General features: G+C 46.4%; 2 pseudogenes; both read right to left on the reverse strand.

The window, feature by feature from the left end:
- Nucleotides 1-387: 387 nt before the first annotated feature.
- Nucleotides 388-730, reverse strand: LOC144380923 (large ribosomal subunit protein eL36 pseudogene; annotated as a pseudogene).
- A 16970-nt stretch (nucleotides 731-17700) lies between these two features.
- Nucleotides 17701-18151, reverse strand: LOC118548193 (small ribosomal subunit protein eS27-like; annotated as a pseudogene).
- Between the last annotated feature and the right edge of the window lie 1311 nt (nucleotides 18152-19462).

Genomic DNA, 19462 nt, shown 5'->3' on the forward strand with positions numbered 1-19462 from the left:
GTCAAAAATTATATGTGGATTTTTGACTGCATGGGGAGTCAGTGCCCCTAAGTCCCGTATCGTTCAAGGGTCAACTGTATTTGGTTCTCCCTTTTGATGCTTATCCCTCTTCTAACTTTTTAAAAATTACTTTTTTATCACTTCACGTGTCTTCCTCTATTAGTGTGGAAGCTAAGTATTCTATTCTCAGACTTTAAGCAGTTGATCTAAAAATGTATCTTGCCTACTTAACTCATCCAAAGTGGATCTTCATTCTTTTGCCTTCTTCCAAACACTGTAAGGACGTTAAAACACTATAATTCCCATCACCCATCTTCTGACTTATGTGTTACTGGGCTGTGTGTTTGGGTTCTTTCTTGCGAGTTTGTTTTTTCTGTAAAGCTTTCATTACGCGCAGCGGGGAGGGGGCTTGGTCCCCTCGGCAGCTGCTTTCTTCACGGTGGCCAGGACGCTGCTCAGTTCTCTTGTTTCCTCTTGGCACAGATAAGTGTCTACTGTTTTCTCGATGAACTTGAAGGCCTGCCTGTCCTTGGAGACCTTGAGCAGCTTCCTGGTGTGCAGTTCATGTACCACTGAGAGCAACATTGCACACCTCTTGGATGATGTCCCACAGGAACGTGGTGTGCCTGATGAGGCACCCGAGGCCACAGCTGTGTGTTGGCTTGCTCATGTTCTTGGTCGCCTCGTGCCCCTGGTTGAGATCTATGGCCATGGGATAGCACAGAACCATGGCTGGACCTATACTGCAACCCCGGGGGCCAGAGGACAGCAGATAGCCTTCTGTTAGTTTTTCAATGCCATGAGACTTCATTGTAGTTTTAAACAGTCAATAGTCGATCAGTAAAATAGATAGTCCATATTTGATTCATTATTTTACCACTTTTGTCTCTTTTCACTCCTTCCTTTATCTCATTCCTTCCATCTGAGACTACTTTTCTTTTTTTTTTTTTTTTTTTTTTTAATATTTTATTTATTTATTTGACAGAGAGAGGCACAGCGAGAGAGGGAACACAAGTAGGGGGAGTGGGAGAGGGAGAAGCAGGCTTCCCGCCGAGCAGCGAGCCCGATGTGGGGCTCGATCCCAGGACCCTGGGATCATGACCTGAGCCGAAGGCAGACGCTTAACGACTGAGCCACCCAGGCACCCCAATCTGAGACTACTTTTCTTCCGTTTGAAATACATACTTTGAGGGGCACCTGGGTGGCTCATTTGGTTGGGCGTCTGACTCTTGATTTTGGCTCAGGTCATGATCTCAGGGTGGTGAGATTGAGCCCCGCCTTGGAGTCCATGCTGAGCGTGGAGTCTGCTTAAGATTCTCTCTCCTTCTCCCTCTGCCTCCCCCCACCAGATTGCATGTACCTGTTCACACACTTTGTCTCTCTCAAAAAACTCCCAAAAAACAAAAAAAACAAAAAACATACTTTGAAATTTCCTTAGGTGATGCTCTTTAGTAGCAAATGTTTTTAGTTTTTGTTTGAAATTCCTTCTTTTCACCTTTTTTTTTTTAACTACGGTCCACACCCAACATGGGGCTTGAACTCACAACCCCAGAGATTAAGAGCTCTGTGCTTTATTGACTGAGCCAGCCCAGCACCCTTCACCTTTGTTCTTTATAGATTTTCAGTGGGTATAGAATTCTAGGTTGATTGCAATTTCTTCTCAGCCCAGTGAATTCCATTATCTTTTTACTTTTATTGTTGCTCTTGAGATATCAGCTATCAGTCTAATTGCTGCAGCTTTGAAGTTATCTGACTTTTCTCTCTGCATTTACAATCTAGAGTCTGTCTTTGGTGTTCTGCAATTTTATTATGATGTGTTGGAATGCAATTTCCTTTTATTTCTAGTAGGGATTCACTGGGATTCTTGAATCTGAGTATCCTTCCATTTCCCATTTTTTTGGTCTCACTGTGCTCAGCCCGAAACATTTCTTCAGATGTCTTCTAGCTCATAAATTCCTTTTTCACTGTGTCTGTCTGCTATTAAATCTGTCCACTGAGTTTTATGTTTTAATTATTACATTTCTCATTTCCAGAATATTTTTTAAAGATTTCATTTATTTGAGAGAGACTGAGCCACCCAAGCACCCTTCATTTCCAGAATTTTATTTACTTTTTGCAAACTGCTTGATCATTTTTGCAGTCTCATTTACTCCTATGAATCCTTCTTTTATTTCTTAAAAGCTCTAAAATAGTTATTTTATATCAAGTTTCTAATAATTCCTATATCTAAAGTCTGGTACATCTGAATCTGAATCTGGTACATCTGAGTCTGTGTTTCAGCTTCTCTTGCTCGTGGTGCCTTGTTTCCTTGTGTTTTATGATTTTCACTGTAAGCTTACATTTCTTAAAACTTTACCTGTGGAATTTCTGGGGGGACCCTGAGATAAAGGTGGGTTCATCTAGAGAGGATTTGCATTTGCTTCTTCCAGCACTTCAGGCACTTAGGACCCCTTTCCGTTAAATTTTCTGCTGAAGGCTTTTCAGATCAAACAACTAATACACATATGGGCTGCAAACTTGTGCGGGGGCTAGCTTTGGGTACATATTCTCAAGAGTTAGTTTTACTTTCATGTGGTACCAATAACCAAGATAGCCCGTTTTGGTTGCAAACCCTCCAGGTGGAAGCATTAGATTTCCAGATCTTCCTTCATTTACAATAGGGTAAACTTCGCGATAAACCCATGGTAAGTTGAAAATATTGTTAAGTCGAAAATGCATGTAATACACCTAACCTACGGAGCATCATAGCTTAGCCTAGCCTACCTTAAGTGTACACAGAATACTTACATTAGCCTGCAACTGGGCAAAACACAGAGCCTATTATTTTATAATAAAGTGTTGAATATCTCATGTGATTTACTGAATACTGTACTGAAAGTGTAAAATGGTGGTATGGGTACAGAATCGTTGTAAGTGTATCGATTGTTTACGTTCCTGATTGCCCTGCCCAGCTTCATGAGAAAGCATCATACTGCATATTGCTGGCCCAGGAAAAGACCAAAATGCAAAATGTGAAGTATGGTTTCTATGGAATGTGTATCAATAATATTCTTTAAGTTCCTCTAGAAAATCCTCAGGCCTTTATGTGTCAACCCTTTTCCCATCTCTTTATATCATTTTTCCCTCTCAGTATCCTGTCCTTTGAGTATGACACCTACTCACTGAATTTTAGCATGTGAACCTGATAGCTTGGGCTGATGAAGAATTATATAATGTTAGACAGAGAAAAAGATTTCAAGGGCATTGAAGTCTGCACTGCACCCATTGAAGTCTGCAATGTTCATGCGGTTTTGGATTTGATTTGTTTTGTTTTTTGCCTCTTGTTTTCTTTTATGGTTTAAAATTCAATTTTGAAATACTCCTAAATAGCCCTGCTGTTTATTTTCCTTGTTAACATTTCTGGTAAAGAGAACAGTTTAATGTTTATCAAAGGAATATTTTTAAGGACAGCATGATCACATTGGATGGTCTCCATTTTTAGCATGTCTGGTTTCGAAGCACGTCACTGAAACATTTTGAACATCTGATTCTCCACATTTCATCAAATAACATGCTTTATTTTCTATGAATGCACTGATTATTGCAGCCGGAGTCAAGAAAACACGGCAAAGAGGAGACGAGGTGGCTTAACCCTCTCTTTCCACTTCTCAGCTCGAAACGGCTTTTCTTTTTCTCACTTTCCTTCTGTTTCCTAAAAGCTTCTCTGACCAACCCAGAGGGAGTCATCTCCTCTCTCCATGAAAAGGAATGAAGATGGTATTCTAGTGCTCTGTAGCATCTTCCCAGGTGACCCATTGTATCTCAGCATCTTCTGGAACATCCTTTTCTCCTTTTTTTCTCTCCTACCTCTCTGGCCTCTCCTTCTGACCTCCTTCTCAGGGGCCTCTTCTCATCCACCTACTCCTTAAGTGCCAATGCTCCTGAAGGCTGTGTGAGAGACCATTTTCTCTCCCCCAGCCAAATACTCACCCCCATCTGTGGTTCCAACCACTGCCTTATGTTGTGATGCACAAAGATAGATCTTCAGGTCAGCCTCCCCAGGAGCCCCAGATCCCATATCCAACTACCTACAGAGCACCTCCACCTGGATATCTGTGGGTTTCTCAACCCAATATGTCCTGAACTCAACACCCCACCTCCAACCAATATCTGCTTCTCTTCCTGCTTCTGTTCAAACCAGAAGCTTGGAGTCATCCTAGACCCTTCCATTTCCATATTTCCTTCTCTCCTTCCTCCTCTAAGGCTGGCCAGTTTTTTCATCACATACATAGGAATATTCGTCCTCTAGTCCATTACAAAGGCCACAGCCCCATCCAGGCTGGCTTCATCCTTTCTTGCCTAGGCCACTACATTTGCATCTTAACTGGTGTCCCTGCTTCCCATAATATCTTGCTCTAACCCATCCTGGGGTGGCTCCAGGGGTCCTCCAGAGTGATTGTGCTAGAACGCAAATCTGATATCATTCCCTTGCTTAAAACCCTTTGCTGGTGCTCTCACCTTAAGGATATGACTAGAGATCCTCAGGGTAGCATGCCATGCTCCCTCACCTTGGACTTGGCACATGCCTCTCCTGTACCTTGCCACACCTACCCTGTGTCCCTGCACAGTGAATTGCTCTTAGCTTCCAAAGGCTCCGGGCTCTTGCACGCCAATCTCCTTTGCTGGGAATACCTTTCCCCTTGTCAGCCTACTTGTCCACCAGCTCATTCCTGTTTATCCTTCCACACTCAGCTCAACATCACCAATTCGGGAAAGCCTCCCTTGGGTCGTACCCCTCTCCCTTCCTCGGTCTGAGCACAGTTCTGTCTTGGAGCATATTGGTCAGTAGCATGGAGGCCAGTCTCCTGGGTTGTGAGCTCCTCAGGGGGCAGGAACCATTTCTGTTCTCTTTGGGAATCTTTGGCACCGAGCACAGTGCTGCTACAGCAGACATTTGATCAATAAATGTCTCATGATGGACTTTCTGATCCTGGGTTCTTCTGTTTATTAGATGTGTGATCTTGGGTGAGTCATTTAACCTCCTTATATTTTAGTAGAGATAATAATATGCTCCTCACAAGGATTAAAGGAGAGAAAGCACATTAAAATGCTCTGTAGATTGCATTTCACTGCTTTTCAATGTAAGGACTTATTGTTATCACTTATGTGCTGCTTTGATTGGTAGGCTTTTCCAAAATATATACTCTCTTGATTTCTCCCCTCCTCTGGGGTTTTGCTCTGCCCCCCCAAATGCCCTCGGTCACCCTCCGGTACACCTCACCGCTTCTCTCTCTCCCGCCTACAAGTCTGTTCTCTTCGTACCCATTCCCAAAGCCCGTCTTCCTCCAGCCCTCCTCCCTTCCCGCAGTGGTCCTGCCTTTCTTCTCCCCGTGGCTGCCAGGGCCCTTCCAAGAGCGCTTTCGCGGCCGCCTCCGGGCTCTCGCCGCCCACTCCCTTCTCACCAGGCGCCATCTGGATCCCGCCGGAGCGTCGCCGTCGCTGCGCCCTCGGAGGGCTCTGGTGACCTCCTGCTGCCAAATCCCGCGCGCTCGTTTTCAGACCTCGTCCCACCGGACCTCTGAAGCATCTGGTCCTGCTGGTCACCTCCCCCTTGAAACCGCCCCCTCGGCGGCGCCAGGCGGCACCTTCCCGGTTTCCCTCTTGTGTCTCCAACAGCTGCTGTCCCCTTCCCGTGGTGCTGGCGTTCCTCGAGCCTCTGCCCCCGGGGCCTCTGGTCTTCTCCCTTCCCTGCCCCGCGATCTCACCCACTCCCATGGTTACCGCTAGATCCTCTCCCAGATGCCTCGGCAGCCCCTACTTTTCGCACGCAGCTCCTTCCCGAGCTTCCTCTACATGCCGACCAGACGGCTTTTGGGGGCACCTGAAACTCCAAGTGTCCAAAATGAAAATCATCCTTTTACTGCCTTTTCCCGCCGACCTGCTTCTCCTCCTGGTTGTCTTATTTCTGTTAATGGCCCCATTATTCTCCAGGTCATCCTAGGTTCCTCGGTTTTTGCTTTCCTCCCACTCGCCAGGCCCCGGATGCTCTTACTGACGGATCTGTGGCTACCCCCCACCCCCCGACACTTTCCCACTTCTAACTCCTCCACCGCTGCAGAAAGGCCTCCATTGTCTCTCCCCAAGCCCTCTTCATAGCATATCACAGGTTTGGCTTTAGTTCTTCCTTCCTTCCCCCTCTCCCTCCCTCTCTATTTCTTTCTTTCAACAGATATTTATTGAGCACCTACTATGTGCCAGGCATTAATATTTAATGAGCACTTACTATGTGCCAGGCCCTGGGAAAACAAAGAATGCGGTGCAGGCCCACTCCCCAAAATACTGAGAGCCAGTTGAAGGCTTACATTCCAGCCAGGGGCCATGGTAAGTGAGCAGAAAAGCGTACACCCTGGGCCTTCTAGCTGATCTGGCCTCTGTTTTTACCCTCCATTCCAGTCCATGATACTTGCTGTGTCAGAGGAACATTCCTAAGGTCTGGTGATAATTCTTCCAGGTCCCTTCATTTGCTCTCCATTATCTCTGTTCCTCCTCGGTATGTATTTATGGATTTTCATCAAGTGCCCAGCCTGTTCCTCCAGATGTGCCCCCAAGGTCTGTCTTCCCCCACAGCCCACCCTCTAAGTGGGGCTCTCTGAAAGCGCTCTGTTCCTGCCTCTGTGCCTTTCTGCTTATAGTTCCATTCCCCCAACACCTCTGCCTGTAACATTCCTAACCATGGGTCTATTTTCAGCCCTAACTCCAGGAGGCATAACTCTTTCCTCTGATGGTCTTCAGGCCCCTTTGACATCCACACAGTGTACAGAAAACCAGTGATTCGGTGAGCGAACCTTGTGCTGGAGACGCAGAGAGCTACAGCATCACCCAGCCTTCTGGGGTCAGCAACTGGAGATGGAGAGCTGTCACCAGCAGCAACCAGGCTTCCACAGTAAGGGGGGGACAGCCCAGAGAGGTTAGGGGGCAGCTCCAGCTCAAGAAGGAAGAATGCAGATGGACCCAGAGCCAGGGACCCTTGGCTAGGACTAGCACCACTCTCGTGCTGAGGAGAAGCTGAGAGTAGACCCAGTGTGTGGCCTCTCTAGTCTGTTGTACATGGCGTGTAGAGCACACCTCACAGAGTCCTGGGGAACATTCGAAATCTCACGTGCCACCAATGCTTTCCTGAGTTCTCCAGGTCACCCATTACTGCTATCACCTTTCAACTCCCACGACGTGTTATTTTTACATCTGCTGTGGCAGTTGGTGTGTTCTGCCTTGGAGATCTGCTTATCTGTGTACTTTGTCTTATCCACCCTACTAGACTTCTCAGGATGGGGACCACAAGCCCTGTGGCATGAGAAAAGGAGGTTAATAAAGTATCCGCAGACTTCAATACAGAGCCATTTCTTCCTCTTGGTACTTCCGGGGTGACTCACGGGGTGATTTACACATGCACGTGCACACACACTTTCTCAAGAAATACTGCTGATTGTTGAATCCAACCCTTGAAGGGATTATATATAGTCCCTTTCATAATATTTCAGTTTAAGATGAGATTCCAAACCACATGGAAATTGGAACCACAAAAATCAAATCAAAATTTAAAAAAAAATCAAGGATTAGGTTCCTGACACATAAGAACTCCTAGGTCAGCGTCTGACACATGGTAGGTGTGTTGAATAGATGTTAATGGTATTCTACGTGCATTGGACAGCCAACACAGTAATGTGTTCTGGAAGAGATTGGTTAGGTGCCGTTTTCTTTAGCTAGATGTTACTAGGGGTAACCGGCAGGAAAGGTCTGGCCATGTGGCCAGGTGAGCAGGTCATCCTGGTGTTGGGCTACCAGGTGCGCATTCTTAGACTTAGCAGATAGTGACTGTAGTCTCCCCAAATTATGACGGAATGCCACAGGCAGCCAGGGAATGCTTCACTTCCCCCTGGGGGTGATGGAAATCTTGCAGTTTTTCTGGGCTTTTCTGTGATAATCTCTCACTCAGGGTCAATATTTTGAGGGAGTCAAGAGCACAGATTTGGAGGATCTTTCTCTTTTAGAGATACAAACTGAACTATTAATGGATAAAATGACATGAGGTCTAATGTTTGCTTCAAAATAACCCAGTAGGGGCGCCTGGGTGGCTCAGTCGTTAAGCGTCTGCCTTTGGCTCAGGTCATGGTCCCAAGGTCCTGGGATCGAGTCCCCTCATCGGGCTCCCTGCTCGGCGGGGAGCCTGCTTCTCCCTCTCTCACTCCCCCTGCTTGTGTTCCCTTGCTGTGTCTCTCTCTGTCAAATAAATAAATAAAATCTTTAAAAAATAATAACCCAGTAAAGGAGGATGGGTGAGCACAGAGCAGGAACAGGAGCCCTGTGCTGATGATCGTTATGACCTGGTGTTTGGGTATGCGGCTGTTCACGGCACTGGTTCGTGATACCTTTTTTATATGTTGGAAATGTTCCATAATAAAAACTGGGTTTTGTTGTTTAAAGCACAGATCTTATAGCATGGCAGACCTGGGAGACCTGGGTTCAAATCCACTCTCTGCTATTTTTTGGCTAGGTAATCTGGTCATTTAATTCTTCTCAGCCCACTTTCCACGTTTCTAAAGGGTGATTAAGGATAAATCCTGGTTCACAAATGTGTTGCAAGTGTACAAAGCCCTGGGGGCGGAGCCCGGGACGCGGTTGGTGATCAGTAATGCCACTAGGGGTTTGCTTGAGCCTCCCTGTGCCGGTGACACCAACTTTCAGAGCCGGTCGTGGCTGCTGGTGGATGGCAGGCCTGCCGTCTTGACCGCACGGGGCCTGCCACAGCTTCGCTACCCGACCTGGGGGTCTGGGGGTCAAACGATAGGCTTCAGACCCTTTACTCAAACTCCTAAAGGGCATTTCTTTTATTATGCTTTGATAGTGAAAGTGGCAAGGAGAGGAGGGAAGAGGCCGTGGTAAGGTCCCGCGATGCCAATTCCCTTGACTGTAGATGTTCTGAGTTCATGGCTCTGTTGTCACTGGGAGGGGGGCAGGCCGGGAAAGCAGGCCCCTGAAGTACAATGTCAAGGGAGTGGGGGGTCCCTTTAGCAGATCGCTTGTTTTCTGTTCTCAGCTTTCAGCCATGAGCAGGCAGCCAGCGTATCACAGGCTGTCGTCGGGCTCGGGGTCCTGTGTCCCTGGGCACATTTCAGGCTCGGGCTGGCGCAGTGGCCCCATTGGTTTTTGCAAAGGAGCACGTAGTGGAATAAGGAGAGTGAGATCACAAAGAATTCATTAGCATCCCAGATTCTTCCTCTTCTTCTCTCTCTGCCTCTCCCCTTCCCCGACCCCCAGTCCGTACCCCCCAGCAATGTCTTTTTTTCCCCTTAGATTCGCTGAGCGAATCTGTCAAAGCCGGGCCAGAAGCTTGCCTTTTCTAATGACACAGCGTTCAGCCCTCACCAGATGGGAACCTGTCAGCACAGCAAGCGGATGATTATCCTTTCAGCGGTGGGAGGCCTTCCCATGAATGGAAATTCAGACATTTTTGCAGCTGTGGCCCCACAGCCAATCAGGGAGGCCGTCCGTGCACATCAAGCAAGTGAGATTTACCTGGGTCAGTCTGAGGGATGGGTTGGGCAGTGGAGGTGGCGGGAGTGGGGTGGAGGGCAGATTAGGGCTCCCTTCCCCACGAAGCAGTGACGGCCCTGCTGGACCCACATCTGAGATCTCTCCTTAGAGGCCAGGGCAAGCCAGCCCGTCCTTTTGGCCTAAACTCAACTTGGCCGCCTCCTCTCGGAGTGTCTGGAACTCAAGGACAGAACTTAGGAGGGACTGATTTCTCCTCATTTAGTGGAGGAAAATCCTAATAAGCAGGTGGCCAACGATGGGGCAAGCTGCCAAGAAAGGTAATGAGCTTCCCATTACCAGAAGTATTCAAGCAGATGCTAGCTGTCTGCCTTCCAGGAATACTGCAGAGAGAGATGGCCTGACATGGATGGGAGTTCAGCTTCTATGCCCTCTGTCAAAGGTTCAAATAGCTGAAGTAAAACCAATGAAGCACTGAAGCAGTAAATAGGAAAAATTTATTGTGCACACACCAAAAGGCAGTTTGCAAACTGGGAGCACTTGAACCAAAACATGGAATGAGGCTCGGGAGTATATTGCTATAAAGCAGGTTATTATAGTGACAAAGCAGTGATTGTTTATTCTTCACACCGATTGGTTACAATACTATAATTTTCAGTGGTTCCCTCATATCAATCTGGGAAACAGTTCAAGTTTTGCTTATCATTTCCAGAGGCACAAGCAAGAGATAATCCAGGTCAAGTTAGTCTTGCATAATAAGCTAAATTAAGCTTTGACTGCATGACTAAGCTGGTTCTGTCTGCTCAGGGAACCTTCCAGACTGGTCTCTGTCTACCCTTGATTTTAACATGTCCAAAAGCCTTCTTACCTCTGTAGGTTCTCGTGGGGACAAGAACATGAATTTGGAGTTGTCATAGGTCCAGGGTTCAAGTCCTGGCTCCACAGTTAGTTGAATGGATATGGGCAAGTCACTCAATGCCTTTATTTAAAATAAATTATATAGGCATATTTTATTTTTCTGATAATGGATGATCATTGTTAAAAAAAACAATTTATGGGGCACCTGGATGGCTCAGTCATTGGGCGTCTGCTTTCGGCTCAGGTCGTGATCCCAGGGTCCTGGGATCGAGCCCCGCATCGGGCTCCCTGCTCGGCGGGAAGCCTGCTTCTCCCTCTCCCTCTCCCCCTGCTTGTGTTCCCTCTCTCGCTATGTCTCTCTCTGTCGAATAAATAAATAAAATCTTAAAAAAAACCCCACAATTTATTATGGACACTTTCCATCACAATACACATTTTTTTTTAAAAAAAAAGATTTTATTTATTTATTTGAGAGACAGAGAGCTCGAGCAGGGGGAGGAGCAGAGGGAGAGGGAGAAGCAGACTCTCGGCTGAGCAGGGAGCCTGATGCCGGGCTCAATCCCAGGACCACGAGATCATGACCAGAGCCGAATTCAGAAGCTTAACCAACTGAGCCACCTGGGCGCCCCCACAATATATGTAGTTTTTTTTTTTTTAAGATTTTATTTATTTGAGAGAGAGAGCATGAGAACAGGGTGAGGGGCAGAGGGAGAAGCAGACTCCCTGCTGAGCAGGGAGCTTGATGTGGGGCTTGATCCCAGGACCCTGGGATCATGACCTGAGCCGAAGGCAGTCGCGTAACCGACTGAGCCACACAGGCGCCCAATATATGTAGTTTTAACTTACCCTTTTTAATAGCTATATGATTAACTCCTTTAAATCACAGCTTCCTAATCTGTAAAATGGAATAATAATGAAATCATGGAAATGATTCAAAGATCAAATAAGGGAATGGACATAAAGTGCTTAGCACTAGTTTGGCATCTAAAGCACGTTGATGACAGATTTGAAACCAGCGCTGTCCAATAGAAATAATATTAGTCTCATAGGTAATGTAAAATTTTCTAGTAGCCCCATTAAGGGAGTGAAATTAATTTTAATAACTTATCTAACCCAACACATCCAAAATACTATAATTTCAACATGTCATCAATATCAAAATTATTAATGAGATATGTTTACAATCTTTTTTCTGGTATTAAATTTTTAAAATCCAGAGTGTATGTTACACTTACAAGCACCTCCCAATTGGGACCAGCTATGTTTTAAGTGCTCAGACCGAAGAGTGCAGCTCGGAATCTTCCACCTCAGCTTTCCTTTGAGCTACCATAACTCTGAGAGTTTAGTCTGCTTACCAGTTTAGGCCGTAAATGTCGATTAGACTATCGTCCTCTGTTTCATGTGATCTTGTCTTTCTCACAGACTTGGCCTTAAGTACCATAAATGCAACTAGCTCTGATTTTCTGTATTTCCACAGCTCTTGCTTAGCGGGGCTCAGGGAAAGGTGCCCAAGAAGCATGTTTGGATTGACAGCCTTGAGAATCCAACCATAAGTAAAAGTCATGGGCTTCCTTCTTATCTTCTGGTTGAAATGCCTGTGAGATGCTTAGTCCCGCAGGACCACAAAAGACGCTCCATCAGCTCAGCTGTCCTTGCCATATTATGGGTAGTGGGTGAAGTGGGAGTGCTAATGCAGTGTTCTGGTCAGAGGCAGTGGGGCCTGGGAAAACCATTCAGCGCTTGGAGTTTATCCTTTGTCCCTACAGTGAGATGCTAGTTTCCAATGAGAGAGCAGAAGGCAAGCTGAGGACAAAGCACAAGCTGACATCCCACAACCTCCCCCAACCCCCCATTCCTGGGTGGGATATGTGTGATATTCCTCCAGGAAACCTCCAACTCTCTTAATGTTAATGTGTGGCTAGAGGAAAAAACAAACTTAGTCTGATAATAGCCAGGCCTCCAGTATCCTGAGGGTCTTCTTTAGCAGATGAAAGTCCTTTTGAGGGGTGGCTCAGTCGGTGTCCGCTTTTGGTCGCTCAGGTCATGATCCTAGGAGTCCTGGGATGCTCAGTGGGGAGTCTGCTTCTCCCTCTGCCCCTCACCCCACTCTTGTGCTCTCTCTCACTCTCTCTCTCAAATAAATATATAAAATCTTAAAAAAAAAAAGCTGGGAATGCAAGCTGGGGCAGCCACTCTGGAAAACAGTACGGAGGTTCCTCAGAAAGTTGAAAATAGAGCTACCCTATGATCCAGCAATTGCACTACTGGGTATTTACCCCAAAGATACAAATGTAGTGATCTGAAGGGGTACCTGCACCCCAATGTTTATAGCAGCAATGTCCACAATAGCCAAACTATGGAAAGAGCCCAGATGTCCATTAAGAGATGAATGGGTAAAGAAGATGTGGTATACACACACACACACACACACACACACACGCATGCGCGCGCTCGCACACACACTCAGGAATATTACGCAGCCATCAAAAAAGAATCTTGCCATTTGCAACAATGTGGATGGAACTAGAGGGTATTATGCTAAGCGAAATAAGTCAATCAGAGAAAGACAATTATCATATGATCTCACTGATATGTGGAATTTGAGAAACAAGGCAGAAGATCATAGGCGAAGGGAGGAAAAAATGAAACAAGATGAAACCAGAGAGGGAGACAAACCATAAGAGATTTTTTTTTTTTCAAGATTTTATTTATTTATTTGACAGAGAGAGACACAGAGAGAGAAGAACACAAGCAGGGGGAGTGGGAGAGGGAGAAGCAGGCTTCCCGCCGTGCAGGGAGCTCAATGTGTGGCTCGATTCCAGGACCCTGGGTTCATGACCTGAGCCGAAGGCAGACGCTTAACAACTGAGCCACCCAGGCGCCCCAACCATAAGAGATTCTTAATTTCAGGAAACAAACTGAGGGTTCCTGGAACGGAAGGGGTGGGAGGATGGGGTGGCTGGGTGATGGACACTGGGGAGGGTATGTGTTGTGGTGGGCGCTGTGTATTGTGTAAGACTGATGAATCACAGACCTGTACCCCTGAAACAAATAATACATTATATGTTAATAATAAAAAAAGAAAAAAACAAAAACCAAACAACAACAACAAAATCTAGCACTTTGAAAGTTAAAACAAAAGAAAAGTCCTTTTGGACACCTCTCTTTTTCCTTACCTCTCTCAACCCCAGAGTATATACATAACCAGCCATTCCTCACAGCCCTGGTGCAGCTTCTCTTCCTGCCCAACGGGTCTTGTCCCCGTGCTTTCATAAAATCTCCTTTTTGCACCAAAGATGTCTCAAGGATTCTTTCTTGGCCGTGGGCTCCAGACCTCACCTGCCTTCGGAACCTACATCAGGTTCCAGCCTGGCAACTTGGAAGCGCTATGAAACTCAAATGATCACTGAGATACTGAGACAATGGTTTTGCAAAACTAAGATCAATCAGTAAAGAAGCAGGGTTACACTTGTACTGAACTCAGCATCCTGCTGGGGCTGGGGGGAGGACGGCCAGCAGCATGTCCTGTGTCCCGAGGGTCCCCAACGGTGTGGGCCCCACTGGCCCTGCCTTTGGGGCCTGAACGTGTGGAAGTGTTCTGGAAGCTGTAAAGCCCTCCACGAGGGATCTTTTTATTCTGAGTGAGTGCGGAGGCGGGAGAGGGGTCCCCTGTGAGCTGAAGGGATGGGGCGCTTTGTTTCACGGCGGGGGTGGGGGAGGAAGTACCCATGCCCATTCAGGTGCCTTGTCAAATCTGTACAGTTGCCTGAATAGAAGGAACTCAGAGGAACAGAAACCACCCCTGTGGTGGGTATTTCTTTAACCATCAGACCCCAGTAGCAGAAGGTGGGGGGTGGGGAGCCTGGAGAAGGGCCCGTGGGCTGGGCGCTGCTCCTCTGAGATCTCAAAGGCAGTTCCTTCCTCAAAGGGCCTTTTTGGTAAATCATCCCTAACAAAGGAAGGGAGAAATTCCTTTGTAGCCTTTCGGTGCTTGATTCTCATCCGCCCTGGGCCGTGATCCCACCCCACCCACTCCCCTAGAGTGTTTATATTGCAGAAAGTGATTTTCCCCAGAAACTGAGAATCTGAATTACGAAGACCAGGCCAGGAAGGAATTCGTTCCAGAAGTGCTCCCAGAGCCTCTGGCACTTTGCTCTGCATTTCTTCATTTTGTGTCCTTTCCTTGTGCCGGGGGCTGACTATGAGTCATCTATTTGGGTGCGGAGCACTGCAAGTTAATTTGTGCTTTTTTGCCAAATAACCAGAAACTGGCAGACCCAGCCCTGGGGCCTGCAATGAGTGAGAAATGCTTCAGTGTCTAAAGATCCATTGTCCTGCTTCTGGAAGCTGCCCGAACATCAACCTTCTCCCCTGAAGGAGAGGAAGCAGGCCAAGGGAGAAATGAGGATTCTAAATTTGGGTCTTCTGGTTATTCTGTGGGCCTAGGGATTAGAGGCCCCCTCTTTAGCCAGGCTTGGAGGTTATCCCACCCTCCCTGGGGCCTGGTAGCTTGTAGTCCACCTGAACGCAAGGCCTGCAAGGGAGCCACAACTGGACTTTTCTTGGCTTTATGTGCCTTTGAAAAAAAAAAATGAAGGCTTTTCACCTTTTTTCTTTCCATCAAAATATCTGTGAGGGTTTCTCAGGTGAGGAAAAGAAGAGTTTCTGTTTGGGTTAAGAAGCATGTCTCTCGGGATTCCTGGGTGGCTCAGTCAGTTGGGCGTCTGCCTTTGGCCGGGATCGTGGTCCCAGGGTCCTGGGATCGAGCCCCGCGTCGGGCTCCCTGCTCAGCGGGGATCCTGCTTCTCCCTCTGCCTTCAGTTCCCCCCTGCTTGTGCTCTCTCTCTCTCTGACGAATAAATAAATAAAATCTTAAAAAAAAAAAAGAAAAAGAAGCCTGTCTCTCCTACATTCACCCTTTCTACAAATAGGCAAAATGCCTATTGAGTGCCAGACCTCAATGTAGGTGCTTTGTTAGTTTAATCTGTTTTTTTTTTTTTAATTCCAATATCGTTAAATACAGTGTTATTTTCAGGTGTACAATATAGTGATTCAACAGTTCTATACATTACGATGAGAGTACTCTTTTTTATTTATTTATTTGACAGAGAGTGACACAGCGAGAGAGGGAACACAAGCAGGGGGAGTGGGAGAGGGAGAAGCAGGCTTCCTGCCGAGCAGGGAGCCCAACGAGGGGCTTGATCCCAGGACCCCGGGATCATGACCTGAGCTGCAGGCAGACGCCTCATGACTGAGCCACCCAGGCGCCCCATACGATAAGTGTACTCTTAATCCCCATCACCTATTTCACCCATCCCCCTCCGATAACCATCAGTTTGTTCTCTATTGTTGAGTCTGTTTTTTGGTTTGTCTCTTTTTTTCTTTGTTTGTTTCGTTCCTTAAATTCCACATGTAAGTGAAATCACGTTATTTGTCTTTCTCTGGCTTATTTTACTTAGCATTATACCCTCTAGATCCATCCATATTGTAGCATTATACCCTCTAGATCCATCCATATCTTTTTATGGCTGAGTAATATTCCATTTTATATATACACCACATCTTCTTTATCCACTCATCTATCGATGAATACTTGGGTTGCTTCCATAGTTTGGCTATTGTAAATAAAGCTGCAATAAACATAGGGGGTACATATCTTTTGGAATTAGTGTTTTCATATTTTTTGGGTAAATACCTGGTAGTGGAATTGCTGAATCCTAGGGCAGTTCTATTTTTAATTTTTTGAGGAACCTCCATACTGTTTTCCATACTGACTGCACCAGTTTGCATTCTCACCAACAGTGCACCAGGGTTCTTTTTTCTCTACATCCTTGCCTACACTTGTTGTTTCTTGTGTTTTTGATTTTAGCTATTTTGACGGGTGTGAGGTATGCTGCATTGTGATTTTGATTTACGTTTCCCTGATGACAAGTGATGTTGAGCACCTTTTCACGTATCTGTTGGCCATCAGAATGTCTTCTTTAGAGAAATGTCTCTTCATGTCTTCCACCCATTTTTTAATTGGATTATTTGTGGGGTTTTTTTGGTGTTGAGTTGTATAAGTTCTTTATATATTTTGGATACCAACCCTTTGTCAGATATGTCATCTGCAGATATCTTCTCCCATTCAGTGTCTTTCTGTTTTGTTGATTGTTTCCTTTGCTGTGCAGAAGCTTTTTATTTTGATGTAGTCCTGATAGTTTACTTTTGCTTTTGTTTCCCTTTCCTTAGGAGACATACCTAGAAAAATATTGCTATGGCCAATGTCAGAGACATTATTGCCTATGCCCTCTTCAAGGATTTTTATGGTTTCAGGCCTCACAATTAGGTCTTTAATCCATTTTGAGTTTAATTTTTGTGTGTGTGTATGGTGTAAGAAAGGGGTCCAGTTTCATTCTTCTGCCTGTAGCCATCCTGTTTTCCCAATACCATTTGTTGAAGAGACTCTCTTTTTCCATTGCATAGTCTTGCCTCCTTTGTTGAAGATTAATTGACCATATAATCGTGGGTTTATTTCTGGGCTCTCTGTTCTGTTCCACTGATCTATGTGTCTATTTTTGTGCCAGTACCATGCTGTTTTGATTACTGCAACTTGGTAGTAGATCTTGATATCTGAGATTGTGATACCCTCAGTTTTATTTAGTGTAATCTGTTTTTAATTTAGGTTTAAAGGGAACTAGAAAAATAACTCAGTGCCTCAGCTGATCTCTTACAAAACAGTCAGCCTTGGGTATTGAAACCTTCAAAATTAATCACTGAGGGAAGTTTTCAGGGGTTGATTTCTGTAGGGTGAATTCTGCAATATCCCTTTCTCATAGTCCTTTTTTGCTCCCTAAGGAACATGAAAATAAGTTAGTGTTTTGAAGATAAATATAGAAAACTAAGAATGAAGAGCGATGAGAAGTTTCAGTGCCTGTTTTGGCCAGAGTCACGAGAGCCAGCCCGTTGCAAGGATGTCTGTCAATGTCTATCCCCAGTCTGCGGTAAGTGGGAGGCTTTCTGAGAGGAAGATGAGGCCTGCTGGAATAGCTCACCCAGCAGAGCGCCCCCTTCTGGTGTAAACCATACCCAAACATAAAGGCAACAGAAAGTGCCAGAAAATCCCCCCCACCCCCTCCCCGGCCACCGCCCTCCACCCTCCACCCTCCACTGGGGATAATAAGTCCTGCTGCGGTTAGTAATTAACAAATAAAATTCAACAAGTAAAAAAGGAGCCAAGGTCTTCAGTGCTATGTTTGTCTCCAAATACTGGAATGCTTAACCCTCCCAAAGCCTGATGAGCCAGGTGCTACTATTTTCTTTCTCCCCCCCACCTTTTTTTTTTTTTTTGCCCATAATCAAAACTTTATTGAAAAACTGACACCAAAATAGGACATCACTGTTGTAAACATTACAAAATTAAACATAATTACATTATCTTGGTAGATAACTGGAATTACTGAACTGATAAGTCTTTCTGCGATATAACACAAATTCAAGAGGTTGTGTGGATCATTAGTGTTGCTTTCTTCTAAATGAACACCCCTCTGTGAGTCTGGCCTTTCCTCCTGTTGGCTGGCACAACACTGTTGAACAGCCTACACAAAGAACCACCGTCTGAGCATGGCTGAAAACCGTGGTAATCTTGTAGCAACCTGGACATTTTACATCCATAAAATAGGAATTTGGGCTCTGAACTAGCCGTTTCTTTTTATGTTTTTTCTTCTCCTCTTCCAAGGACGGGGTGTAGTAAATCTCTAGCCAAAGGCATGTTGATCTTTTGCAATCCCAGCCAGTCCCGATCTCTAAGGCGACACCCCCCCCTTTTTTTTAAGATTTATTTATTTGAGGGAGAGAGAGCGCCCATGTGCAAGTGGGGAAGGGGCAGAGGGAGAGGGAGAGAGAATCTCAAGCAGACTGCTGTTGAGCAGGGAGCCCGACGTGGGGCTGGATCCCAGGACCCTGAGATCATGACCTGAGCCGAAATCAGGAGTCGGACGCGTAACCGTCTGAGCCCCCCAGGCGCTGCCAGGTGCTACTGTTTTCACCACTTGCATTTAACTAATGCTGTAAGCGAGCAAGGACATGGAGTCATTGTGTAAGGTCACAGAGGTGGCATGTGGCGTCACCAGCATGCAGCTCGGGCTCGGTGGCATGAGAGCCCTTGTGCTCACCCACCACAGGTCCTAGCTCTGAGAACCAGCAGCCTGGGCTCTCCGGCTTTCTGTGTGGTTGTGGGCAAGTCGGTCCCGGCCTTCACGGCCTTTGGGGGTCTCGGTGTTTCCCTCTGTAAAATGAAGGGATTGGGGAAGTGAACAAAGCCATTCGTGTAGCCTGGGCTCTTAATAGAGAAGAAAACATCAGGTACCAGTCTCTAAGATGTGTGGCACAGAGGATGGGAGGAGCACCCCCAGAGGGTTCATTTCTAGAGGGCTAACACCTAGGGAACTGGGGGTCGGTCACTCCATCTGTGGGGCCTCAGAGATTTAAAGCTTCCACTTGAAACTGAGGCAGATGTTGCCTCTTCCAAGCCAATTCCACTCCCTCGCTGGGCAGTGAAGCTTCCATGGAGGACAAGATCCACAGGGCCTCTGATAGAGGGCGGGTCTAGATGTGGAGGGTAGGAGGGCGGGCAAGCCCTGGCTGCAGGATCCAAAGCCGAGGAACCCCGCCAGAGGCCAACTGACTTCTAGTTATCTTTGCCAAGTTTTAGTCACCTTGCCTGAGTGACCTAGCTGGTGACCTTGAGCAGATCCCCTCATGGGCTTTGCAGCTCAGTGGCTGCCTTGTAAGGTAGAGCTAACAACAGACCTGCCTCATAAGTGATGATCCAAATAAATCTCATAACACCCCGCCTGGAACATAGCACTTAGTAAACGCGACCTGCTAGCTGCCCCTCTCGCCACCTCAGAGGACAAAAGTAAATAGATCAGGGCTTCTGTAAGAAAGTTCTGCCAATGTCCAGTTTTGTTAGTTTTGGTTCCTCCTTTACCATGAAGAGGGCTGAGTGCTTATCTCAGGAGGCAGAAGGAAGAGCTAAGTCAGCTGGGGAGATTTTGCTCAGTCCATAGAGGCCCTGGGGGGAGAAAAGAGGGGT

This window comes from Halichoerus grypus, chromosome 2, assembly GCF_964656455.1.
Source record: "Halichoerus grypus chromosome 2, mHalGry1.hap1.1, whole genome shotgun sequence".
Lineage (NCBI taxonomy): Eukaryota > Metazoa > Chordata > Mammalia > Carnivora > Phocidae > Halichoerus > Halichoerus grypus.